Source organism: Acipenser ruthenus, chromosome 13 (assembly GCF_902713425.1).
Source record: "Acipenser ruthenus chromosome 13, fAciRut3.2 maternal haplotype, whole genome shotgun sequence".
Classification (NCBI taxonomy): domain Eukaryota; kingdom Metazoa; phylum Chordata; class Actinopteri; order Acipenseriformes; family Acipenseridae; genus Acipenser; species Acipenser ruthenus.
Window position 1 is genome coordinate 21,137,930 of NC_081201.1, and position 12,697 is coordinate 21,150,626.

Here is a 12,697-nt window from a genome sequence, read left to right on the forward strand (position 1 = left end):
TAATTATGAGCTGATAGTCAAGCATGAGTAATGGAAATTATCACAGTCAGAGCGATTCCTAAAATAAAAACATGAACGCCTGTTCAATTTACACACAGAGTGCTTGGGTCACTTCATTAGCAGCTCAGATGCTCAGCTCCTGGGGAACTGGTTAAAATGACACCTTTTAAGACCTGTTTTTGCAAGGTGTGTTAATCCTGGATATCGGTGCCTATCGTTTTAAATTAGTGCAGCCTTCAGATCCATACACCAATATAAAAGCTTATGAAGAATTAAGAGCAAGACACATTAGGTGTTCATAATCCAAATGAAAATCGTTTTATGACATATCTGGTCTTAGCCCTGGCCTCTTCCAATGACGTCATCCGAGTATGAGTACCTCTCCCTGAATACGAGTGGAAGTACTGAGTCATCTTCACTTACTGGCAACACTGTTTTCTAAATACGACTGCTGAATAAACACACTCAGGTCTTGTAATGCAGTGCCACATCTGTATTTTAAACCAACAATGTCAAAACAGGACAACTCCTGATCATAAAAGGGCTGTGATATTTTTTTTATCCACTTTGCAGCAATATTATTTAATTTGGCAAGTACAATTGCTGAGGCCTCTCATTATAATGTTAAAAGAAAGACACAGTTAAAGTAATGGTTTGAAATACAGTGAGCCCCTTTAGTCAGTTGGTGTCAGGTTACACTGTAATATTAAGAAGTCAGGAATAACTTTTCTCATTAGACCTCATTTCGTTTCTATGCACAGGTGGCTAGTTTGTCTGTATCTGTTGCAGGAATTGCTATCTAGAGTCTACAGTAGACCTTGAGTTCAGATCAGTGACATTTATTCCAAGGATGTGAAATGCTATCTTGAAACGGAGAAGTTAAATGGGCAGACCTGTAAAGTCATTTTTGATGACACCCTGAAAATGGCTTCACGGTCAGTTTCTCTTTGTGAGCAAGAACTGGGATCCATTGTGATAATGGCAGGTCTAATGTTACCCGATCTGGAATAATGTAGAATAATTACCAGCCCATTGCACTTCATTACACCACTGTAATAGGCGATGGGTCAGTGTTTGAGGTACAGCTGCTTGGGAAATTGAGTCGATGTTGATAATATGATAAAAGTGATAGCGAGACGCTCTCATACAAATTATTGAAATTAGCATTTAGTCAAAGGCTTGGGAAATGCTATCCCTAATTTAGTTCGGGACACCTGGCGATTGTCTGAATCTGTCTTTTAAGATACAATGGGATGTTTATGGGGGAAATGGAAAACTATTATGGGATGTTTAGTTCCAAAACAGCTATGAAAGGTCAACCAAATGTCACCAAGAAAGAGTAATGTGTTCAGTACTGTAACTGTGCAAAAGTAACTATTAATATTATTAATGAAGCCTTACCTCTCCAAGATGGTGGTGTCAAATCTGTATTTTCTTTTTTACATTTTTTTTTTTAATATTTTGTTTTGTTAATTTAGTGAAAGGTGAAGAAGACAATGTCAGGACTGAAGAAAAGTGTGAAAGCTGTTTGTGTAGCTAACTTTAAACCTATTTTCAGTCCTTAAACAGTTGCTTCCCAAGTCTTCAAAAGATACAAGTATGTAACTTGCAGTAGTGGGCTTCGGAGTTATTCAGTCTGTCCAAAAGATATACAAAAAACAGGGTTAGAACGTTTTGCTGTTCATAAACAAAAATTAAGCCTGACCCCGAACCTGAATTTTTATTCGGATGTGTAACATAGCTCCTCACTGAAATATTCGCTTAACATCCAATTTTTGATGGATTTAGGGCATTGAATCAGAAGCAGTACCCTGAGCACTAGCAGAAATAGTGCTCTATTTTACCAACAGGTACTCATACTTAGGGTCTTACCTGATAAAGCATATGATTTCAAAATTCAAAATTCAACCTACATTTTTGAAAACAGTAAAAAAAAAAAAAATGAATGAACTGAAGAAAGAATAATAAACACATACAAAAGAGAAATAGTGAAAATAAACAGAACAAATGTATTATTTGTGTTCTCTGTATTTAATCGTGTTCATTGTTCTTTCTTTTCTCCCCTTCTCTCTCTTCAGTTTCTTTGAGCCTGCATGTTCACTGCAAGGGCATTTCATCACTTGATGACCTTCAACACTATGTGCTAGCGCACGCATATTTCAATCACCTCGAGTGAAAGCAGGATGTGCAGTTGTAAGTCAGTTTTGTCATTTTGAATTAAGTGCTTGTTTGTTTCATGGAGACAATGGCATTGAGCAAACCATCCACGAGTAACAAACGAAAGTATGAGGCTTTATGCCAGAATGGGAGGAAGAGTAAACCTCTGTGTCTCATCTACAACAAATCGCTTACACACTGTACAAGGCGAGCAACCTTAAATGTCATTATGAAACAAATCACAACACATTTTCATCTGAATATCCTCCTGGATCAGACGTGAGGAGAAACAAGCCGGCCTCTTTAAAAGCATGACTCAGCAGTCAGCGGATGCTCTTTGTGTCGTTCACTAAAGAAGCTGATTTAACGACTCAAGTGAGTTTCGTATGGCATGGAATATCGCTCGAGCCAAACATCCTTATTCAGATGCTAGACTAGGTAATGCATGTTTAAATGTTTTACTGCAGGTCTGAAATTAATATTATATTTACATATCTTACATCTCATCATGAGCAGGTACTGTAATCCCTTTCAAAATAAATACAGTGCATTTGTCATCCATATAGCTCTCAAAAGTATTTAATCCACGCATCAGTCATTAAAAAAAAACAAGCATTCAGATCATCAAGGGAAGAGCTTGTCAAAAATAATCCTTACAAAAATGTGTCTTTTTATGTGGTCTTTTTAGTGGAATCAGGACAGTTATTGTATTTTGCTTCATAATAACAGAATATATTTTATTTAAAGTGCATAATACATGCAGTATAAACAGAAATAATGGAAAAACACCGCAGTGTTACATTTAAAGTTTAATATACTGTATATCTACAGTACAATAAAAATTACACAGAAATTGTAAGGCCCTGCAATGTTCTCCCTTGTTCTTGTGTATTTTGCTACTGTGCTGCATAGAGTAAGTGCAAGCTTTGGTTATAATGTTCGAGAATTAAAACCATGTTTAAAACAATGCTAGTATTTAAAATGTCTTACTCGCAAACGTGTCATGTTTTGCAGCTCTCGACTGTATGGAAATGTTGGTATACGGCTTGTAGGGTCAGGAAGTTTGGCCACCCCTGCTCTATGTTGTCCCTATAATGTATATTCCTATTCATTTTGCTTATAAACCAAATCTTAAATTAATTATTGCAAACTGGTAAGACCATCAGAAAACCATGACTGAATTTTCAGCTGGTAAGCAGCTGTCACATAGTCCAAATTGTATTAATATTGTCATGTAGCAAGCTTTGTTTGAAAGACTTAAACAATTATTATCCACAACTTGTGGTGGCCTGGGGAAAAAAAAGGTTACTATAATCTGCAGAACTACCTGATTATTGTTGTACAACGCTGACATCCAAATTGTATGGCTTATCATTTTGCATTGTCTTCAGCAGTGCGGAGACTGTAGATGAAAGCAAAATGATCTCTAAATAGTGGTTTAAGATTGCTAGCCGATAAGATCTGCCACTGCCGTTCTGATCAATGAAGCGTGCATTCAATATATTGCCTATTTAGATATACTAGATTAAGTTAACTGCCCCCTTTTATGCTTTCTAAGTTATGTCTGCACCAAAGTGTGACCTTTTCATTGCTGGCATGACTCAGATGAAGCACTTATTAAAGTTTACTGCAGTATACCGTTCAAAGTGCAGTAAAACACAGGAAAGGCATGGTAAAGCACAGAGAAGTCATCTAAGGAACATGGTTTCTATGCTTTTCTCTACAATTTAATTTATACCTACCATTTCCAGAAGCACTGCTTAATCAATTATTCCAGCTGTAGATGAATTTACATTCTTATACTGTATAGTCAAAGTATTTTTGGATCATTGTGATTGAACCATATTTTGAAGACGTTGCAGCTGTTTCTCCACTATCCATATGATTTTCAAAAGGACCACAATGAGATCAAGGTGTTTGTTTTATATAGTTTAGCTCTTGTGGCAAAGTGGTAATGACGTGCAGGTGAGTGCAGTGCAGAATAATCACACAGACAGATGTTGGTACAGGTGCAAGGGTGTTTATTTAATTTAATAAATGTCCAGAGCCTCAAGGCAAAACCTGTAAATAATAATAGTGCTGGAAGTGATACAGCGGCGTGTATCACTTCTAATTGTAATCCTACGGGTTTGACCCACAACCCCAAAGTCCCGTTCAGACACCCACACTAAACACAAACACAAAGACAATGCGTGATTCAAGTGCTAAAAGGTGCAGACACAATGACAGTTCCGATAGTGAAAAAGGTGAGTGGTGAAGTCCGGGTTTTCGCTGGCCTGCGGCTGCAGCTCCGGATCGTGCTCAGTAATCTTTAGTGAGACAACAACACACAAGACACACAGTGTTAGGACACAGACACAAAACACTCACGGTCGATTCCACAATACGGGCTCCTTCTCGGTTATATGAGTTAACCATATGCAAAGGAACAGATCACTCAAGCCATGCCCCCTATTTATACCCTCGCCCATGACCCCGAGGTTAACGAGCGCATCTGCTCCTCCAGTCCTCGGATGCCACGCCGCTTACCGTCTGGGTCACTGAGGTCGGGTGCCATAGCTCCGCCCCCTTCCGAACTGACCGATTTCCATCTACCCTACGGAATAAATAGTCGTGCCATTTCATTAAGGGTACTCTGTTCCTCGTACACCGTGCTCTCACAGGTCGAGAGGGAGATCTAACACTAACACTCATTCGATCTCTGTCACAGCTCTCTACAGAAAATGGCACAATATTTAAGAGTCAGCAACCTGCAGTATTTTGCGTCTTTACTTTTTTTTTAATTGCACCACAGACCAGCACACACCTTTGTATATTCCATTACTCCTCTTTGTGCTAAAGAATGTTCTCACCGATTATTATCACAACTTGATAATCAGTTATCTAGGCATATGCAATAATGTAAGTAACATACAGAAGTACAGACAGGTGGATGGACAGCTGCCTCCATATATACACTGATTGTCCTAAGGAATGTCCTTATCAAGTTTCATTAAAAGTGGATCACCTGTTTCTCTAGTATATACAAATATAATTATTATCTATGAATGAAGAATGGAAGAGCCTCCTATATGGTCAATTTGTAGAATGTAATGCTGTCACTAGTTTCATCACATTGGATAAGCGATGCTCTTGAAATATATAGAAATGTGTGACATTCAGCACATTTGATTGGACATCTCCACTATTGCCATCACCATATTCATGTTGTATTATAACTAATTATAAGGTTCCTAAAATCCCCTGTATTTCCCTTTATCTAAAGCAGGCAATGGTTTGTCATATGAGATGACAGCAGCATGGCAGGCATATAACATGATATCTCAAGACGAGCAAATGTTTAGTCATAAAATAAACAGATAAACATAAAATAACAAAAGGACCAAGAGTTGATGACCAGAACTCACTGGAAGTGTATCTGTCCTCACATTTTAAACCAATTCACTGTTGTGAAAACCATAGCAACCCAATAGATTGTGATCTACAAGATCAAATCCCTTCTGCAAATCGATAAAACTGCTTGTGGTTGTTTAGTCAGCTTGTGTGTGGACTGCCAGGGATCACGGATATAGACAAGCAGTCTGCCAGTCCAGAATGTGAAAATGCAGACTCAACAACAACGAAAATCTGAATAGGGGTGTTAATAGTTTAGAGTTTAAACGTTATCCTAACAGTAAATGTTTAGAATTTAGTCTAAACCTTTAAAGTGATTCAGTTGGGAAATGCCTATAGCACATTACGGGTCACGTGCGTGTTTCGCAGGTTTGATTTGGGCTATAAGAGGAGTTTGGCTCCCGAGTGGACAGGATAAGGGAAGCATTATTTAGGGATGCCCGGGACTAGCCTGGATGGAAGCTATCCAGTACGCTGCTGGAGCACACCAGTATTCTGTAAATAAGTTAAGTTCAATAAAATCTTCAGTACACTTTCAAATTTGTCTTTATTGGAGCGCTTACTGATATGGATTTTCTAAGTGGTCACCATCATTCCAGACATATATGTTCACGTTGAAACATTTTTAATTGTAAAGTCTGAACATTTAGGAAATTAACATCCCTAACGCTGACAATGGTTTCTTTAAAAAAAAAAGAGCAATCGTCATGACAATGCAAGTGAACACCAAACTAATTTCAATTGTATTTGGATGCAGATCCTTCTATCAAAGACCTTACAGTGCTCACAATGCAGTCTTGAAAGTGTACTATAACTAGGGAAACAGCTTTTAAATTGCAGTAGGGTAAGCCTTTCAGCTCACAGTTCACTCATTTGAGGCTCCAAAGATGCTCACTTCGCACCTCGCAGTAATTGTAAATATTCCCAACGTATTCTGCAGGGATCCACTGTTTTTCTCACATTCCTTCAGCATGAACTTCACTCATGAAAAGTGGTGTGAGTCCCATCTGTGCACTTGGGGGTAAAGAACATAGACGTGTGATGAACATATTCCCTCTACCCACTGTATGCACTAATAAAAAAGATGCAGTGACCATGGCATTACTTTGCTGTTGATTTTTTCATTTTTTACAAAATTATAAAGTGCAGACCTGTTTTTTTTTCTTTTCAGTCTGCAGTTCTGTTTATTGCCAAAGTGAGGTGACTCTGTCATTCAAATAAGCTGCCCCTTGTCTTAAGCAGCCATGTTCAGTCCTACTGGTGACCAGTTACTTAAGTTTTCACTGTACATTAATAGTGAAGTTGCAGTAACTGAAAATGAACTTGAAGTCTGGGCTCAGTAGCTACTGAGCTTGACATGGAAGAATATTCTGTCTCATTGAGCTACGAAGCATGGGTTGATTAGCCCTCACTATTCTCAGTTAGCTATTTCTCTGCTGCTATTCTGTGCATACAATGAAGGAATTTAAACTGGAACTACCATAACAGCTTTTAATATACATATCCTTTGGATCGTATTTCTCTTTGTAGGAGTAATTCACCTCTCTTTATTGGGTGGGGGGTATTCCACCTTCTAGAAGAAATAATAACAGCTACCTGTGAAGTGAAAGTAATCTGGAAACTAGAGATCCAGTTCTTCTAATTGTAATTAGAAAAACAGATTTTGTAAAGAAGCATTTGTGTAGGAGTAGCTTGGCGCATTCCTGCTCCATGTCTGAAATGTGCAACCAAATCAGGAACTGTGACTTCAAACCAGTGTAACCCTAAACCAATTAGGAAAGCTGGGAATTGAATTTATAGTTTTTTGATTCATTATTAATTCCATATTAACATTTTTGGAATGGATAAATACAAGAAGAGTGGTGCTGTTATCAGTGGGGGACTATGGATGAAAAAAACAAATAAACAAACCCTGAGCCTGGTGTAAGGTCTCACATGGCTGTGAAATCGGTTAAGCCCTATAATTGCAAGTACTCCTGGCCGAGATCATTGTCGCTGACATGCCTCTGCAATTTCCACAGACTGGGGGTACATTATACCACGAAGGTAGAAAAAAATCTGTTAGCAAAAACCCAAGTCTTGCAAGATTAACTTTTTGACAGTGGACATCCCATATAAGAAAATACTAGAGTCCTGTCTATTGTGTTCTAAAATCACACTTATGTATCAAGTATGAGGCTGGGTGTGAACTGGCGACCAAGCACTTCACAATCAATCATCTTAACCACCATGCAAAAAACTCACATGCATTCGTGGTTAGAGAGCTTTTAATCTCATCTCACCGACAGGGGTCAGAATCCATAACATCACACAGATGTTATGGTAACAGATGATCCATAACATCACACAGTACTGCCAGTTAGACTAACGCATATTAATATTAAAAACAAAATATAATTATAATAAATATAATACAAAGGTGTGCAACCAAACTTTTATCATGGGCCGCTGTGACAGGATTGGCAGAGGTTGAGACTCAGAGACAGTTTGAAGTTCAAAATAAAGCTTTTTAATAAACAAAAATAATCAAATAAATAGGCACAAGGGCCAAACAAAAAGGTTTCAAACACAAAATAAACACAAAACAAAACTTACAAATAAAGTTTCCAGGCTGGGCGTTGCCTTCACTGGTCAAAAAACCACAGCACACACAAAAACCACTTCTTCTCTTCTAGAACTCTCTCCCCCAAATGGGAGGCTGAGGCCTCCTTTTATGCCAGGTGGCTGGGTCCTTAATTGGATAATTAATTAACCGATTGCTCCCACCTGACACAATCAACCTGGGCAGGGAGGAGAATTTAACTCCTTCCCTGCCAGTATTTCTAAGGGCAGAGCCCTGCTCTGCCACACACCTCCCTCCACGTACAAAGTACGGAGGCCGCAATCGGCCAAACATCCCCCCCCCCCTTTGAACCCAAGACCTCCCCCCAAGAGTCCCCTTATGTCCCTTGGGTGGGCTATTTCAGCGGGCGGTGGTGGGCGGGGTTGACGCCGGATCCCCCAAGCTTTCTTCAATTGCGGGGGCCCCGGACCTTCAAAGTACATGAACGCTGGTAGGGAACCTGGACCCTCCAGCAGGAGCAGCGATGGTGGCACCTCTAGTGGCAGAGGCGGGAACAGCGGCCCGTCTCCTTCTGGTGGCGGAGGCGGGAACGGCGGCCCGTCTCCCTCTGGTGGCGGAGGCGGGAACGGCGGCCCGTCTCCCTCTGGTGGCGGAGGCGGGAACAGCGGCCCGTCTCCCTCTGGTGGCGGAGGCGGGAACGGCAGCCCGTCTCCCTCTGGTGGCGGAGGCGGGAACGGCGACGCTGGTCCTTCCGGCGGCACTGGACCCTCTGGACCCCCTGGCGATGCGGGACCCCCTGGCCCCTCTGGCGACGCTGGACCCTCTGGACCCCCTGGCGGCGCAGACCGGCAGGCAACCCCAGGCGATGCGGGCAGGCAGGCAACCCCAGGCGATGCGGGCAGGCAGGCAACCCCAGGCGATGGATGGAGAGACAGCTCCGGCTGTTCCCCCTCTGCTGGCGGTGGAGGGAGAGACAGCTCCGGCTGTTCCCCCTCTGCTGGCGGTGGAGGGAGAGACAGCTCCGACTTCTGAGCACCAACTGTGACAGGATTGGCAGAGGTTGAGACTCAGAGACAGTTTGAAGTTCAAAATAAAGCTTTTTAATAAACAAAAATAATCAAATAAATAGGCACAAGGGCCAAACAAAAAGGTTTCAAACACAAAATAAACACAAAACAAAACTTACAAATAAAGTTTCCAGGCTGGGCGTTGCCTTCACTGGTCAAAAAACCACAGCACACACAAAAACCCACTTCTTCTCTTCTAGAACTCTCTCCCCCAAATGGGAGGCTGAGGCCTCTTTTTATGCCAGGTGGCTGGGTCCTTAATTGGATAATTAATTAACCGATTGCTCCCACCTGACACAATCAACCTGGGCAGGGAGGAGAATTTAACTCCTTCCCTGCCAGTATTTCTAAGGGCAGAGCCCTGCTCTGCCACAGCCGCATATCCAGAAAACGAGTTTAAGCTAAGCTGCAGTATACATAGGCATTAAAATCATACTGTTATACCAGATACACACGCATTGCACAATAATACAAAGCAAATTAATTGTCTACTTGCTGAAGCGGCTTTTATTTTAGCAGACGAGTTGTTCATTTGTAGCAGGCAGCAATGTAGCAAAAGGCCCAGGGCAGTTACATCACTTCCCTAGCAACAAGCCTCCAATGTTGGGAATTGATTCTTTCAATGCAGCAGGTTTGTGCATTTGAGAAAGGAGAGGAGACAAGCTAATGAGAAGCAATTACCCTCCGCAGTACGAATTAAAATGGTGTGCTGCTTTTTATGCGAAAAATTAGAAAAAGCAAGTCAACAAAGCTGAATTTTGTTTTACGATATATTCATAAGTGAAATGGAATTAATACAGTGGGCCGCAGTCAGACGATAAACGGGCTGCGGATTGCGTGATTTAGCAAAACTGCACATGACTCTCAAGCCTGAATTAGTAGTTTTTCAATATACTGGCAATAGCACACAACTGCTATCTGCAAAATAGCTTCACTTCATGCTCAACCTGTGTGCCAAACAGTGTTCCTCTACACCAATTGGTGATAGACAATGTAATGCCAAAGGTGAAACAACACCCGATTAAGGGGATTGTACACCAACAACACCTGTCGACTTAAATCACTCTCTGCCATGTTTGGGCAACTTCACATTTTCCATGGGCGTTGGCAAAATGTCTACGTAAACACCAACTGGTCCATTGTTGGGTAAATGGCACCCCTGACATGTATTCTGTAATAATGGCTTTTCATATTTCAATAGTGATAATGTTTTGTGGATGCAGTAATCATTGATGAATGATCACATATCCCTTTTAGAACACATGAAATACCCTGTACACTTGTGGAATGGGGCCCTACATCTTATAGTGACAGTGTAATGTCAGGCATTTTAAAATGTGTGTGTGTGGTAATTAATACAGTAATGAGCTTATGTATTTCAATAGCATGCAGTGGTTTCACAAGCATGTCAATAGTATAAATGTTCCCTGCCACAGCTGTAATTAAATTCAAAGTAATATTAGTAATAAGAAAAGGTAGATCACCATAACCTACAGCAAAATCCACAAGTTTTACATCACCTAGAATTTTTGGATTGAGACATCATTTAAAAAAAAACAACTATATGAACACAATTGATATCTTTTATTTAACATGTAATCAAAGAAACTACAAAATGATAACACAAAAGTCTACTGGAAGCCATAATAGTTGTACAGTATTTCATGTTAGATTTCGACAATTCCATTTTTTTCAGGTTTTTCAGGTTATATATCTGGAAAACTGCAAAGCGCTATGTTTCAAGTGAAATGTCATGCTACCACCCTCTCTCACACACAATAGCACGGCCTTCTTGTCTATGGAATAATTGCATTCTTATCCTGTTGTGTTTGCACATCATTTCCACTTGTCTTTTGTTGGACCATCTAAACTCCATTTAAGTTTTTAATAACATTTTAGAATAGTTCCAATTCAGGTAAACACAATGTGATTACTTTGATGGATTGGAAATGGTTGGACCAGCAAGGACCCATTTGATTTGTTTCTTTAGGGATTACAAGTAGGATATTATCTCGCTGGGATAAGAGAGACAACCTCTGCATTTTTGTGCAATGAAAAGTCAGATCGGCTTTGAAATGGTTCTTTCTACAAAGGAAATAAAACAACAAGGTCTTTTGTATTTATTATCTTTTATAAAATCCCCTCAACCATGTTGCCATCTTGCCCTGTAGGGCATGGTGCATTCCAATGACTAATATCCTCAGCATTATACATCTATAAACACACTGACTGATAGACAGACAGGTTATGTCAGAATGAGTTATCATTGGTTAGGTAAGACCCAAATACAAAGCACTCTAGCTAATACTTGTTTAATGTTATGCACAGGTCATATATAGTAAAACGACAACTTTTGGGCTCTAGACCAGTATGGTCTTCAGCTGAGCTCGATGTAAAACACTGTGGGCATTGAGTTTTAAAAAATGGCACCAGAAGCCAGTGAAATACAACTGAAAACAAAGTGTATTTCAGCACAGCATAGCTGTTTGAAATATTTAAAGGAAAGTAATTTTTTTTATCAAGCGTAGATGAATGTCAAATCAAAGTACTGGTATTGTATCAGGTGCAAGTCATTATTATTATAATTATTATTATTATTATTATTATTATTATTATTATTAGTAGTAGTAGTAGTAGTAGTAGTAGTAGCATTATATTGACAGATTATTTTTGAAAGTTTCATTCTGTGGAGGCTGAGCTGAGTTTAGAAAGTAAAGCCTTTATCAAGTCAGGGTTATCACAGGATACAGATTCTGTACTGACCATATACCTCAGTTGGACCAGAAATCCCTATAGAAGTAAGTGGGACAATTGATTCCACTGTTATTGCTTGACTCAGCATGCTGTACACTTTATTTTTTTTTACCTATTTTCTGCATGATAGTCATTTTGTTCAATTTAATGACCTGGAATACAGTACATGTCCAGGAACATCTAAAAGAGCATAAGCTGATGATGTCATCCACAATGCAGCAAAAACCCGTTCCCCAGGAGGCTCCTGTAATCTTTTGAGTAACATTTTAGAATGGATGCATTTCTTCAGACCTGATGTTAATCAGTAGTGGGGCAGCAGTGTGGAGTAGTGGTCAGGGCTCTGGTCTCAGGTGGGAGACACTGGTGCTGTACCCTTGAGTAAGGTACTTTACCTAGATTGCTCCAGTAAAAACCCAACTGTATAAATGGATAATTGTATGTAAAAAAAAAAAAAAAATGTGTAAAAAATAATGTAATTGTATGTAAAAATAATGTGATATCTTGTAACAATTGTAAGTCGCCCTGGATAATGGCATCTGCTAAGAAATAAATAATAAAAATAATAAAACCCTAGCCAAACTATAAATAATCTTAAACTCTCTTTTGCTCAAAAATGTATTTAAAGAGAAACACAGCCATTCAACGGCTTACAGCAACAACGAAACTCCACCCTTAAGTTTATAGGCAGTGGATAGAAGTGGATTCAAGGGTGTTCTGGAACCTTTTTCACCAGACAAATCTACATCCAACATTAACCACCAGG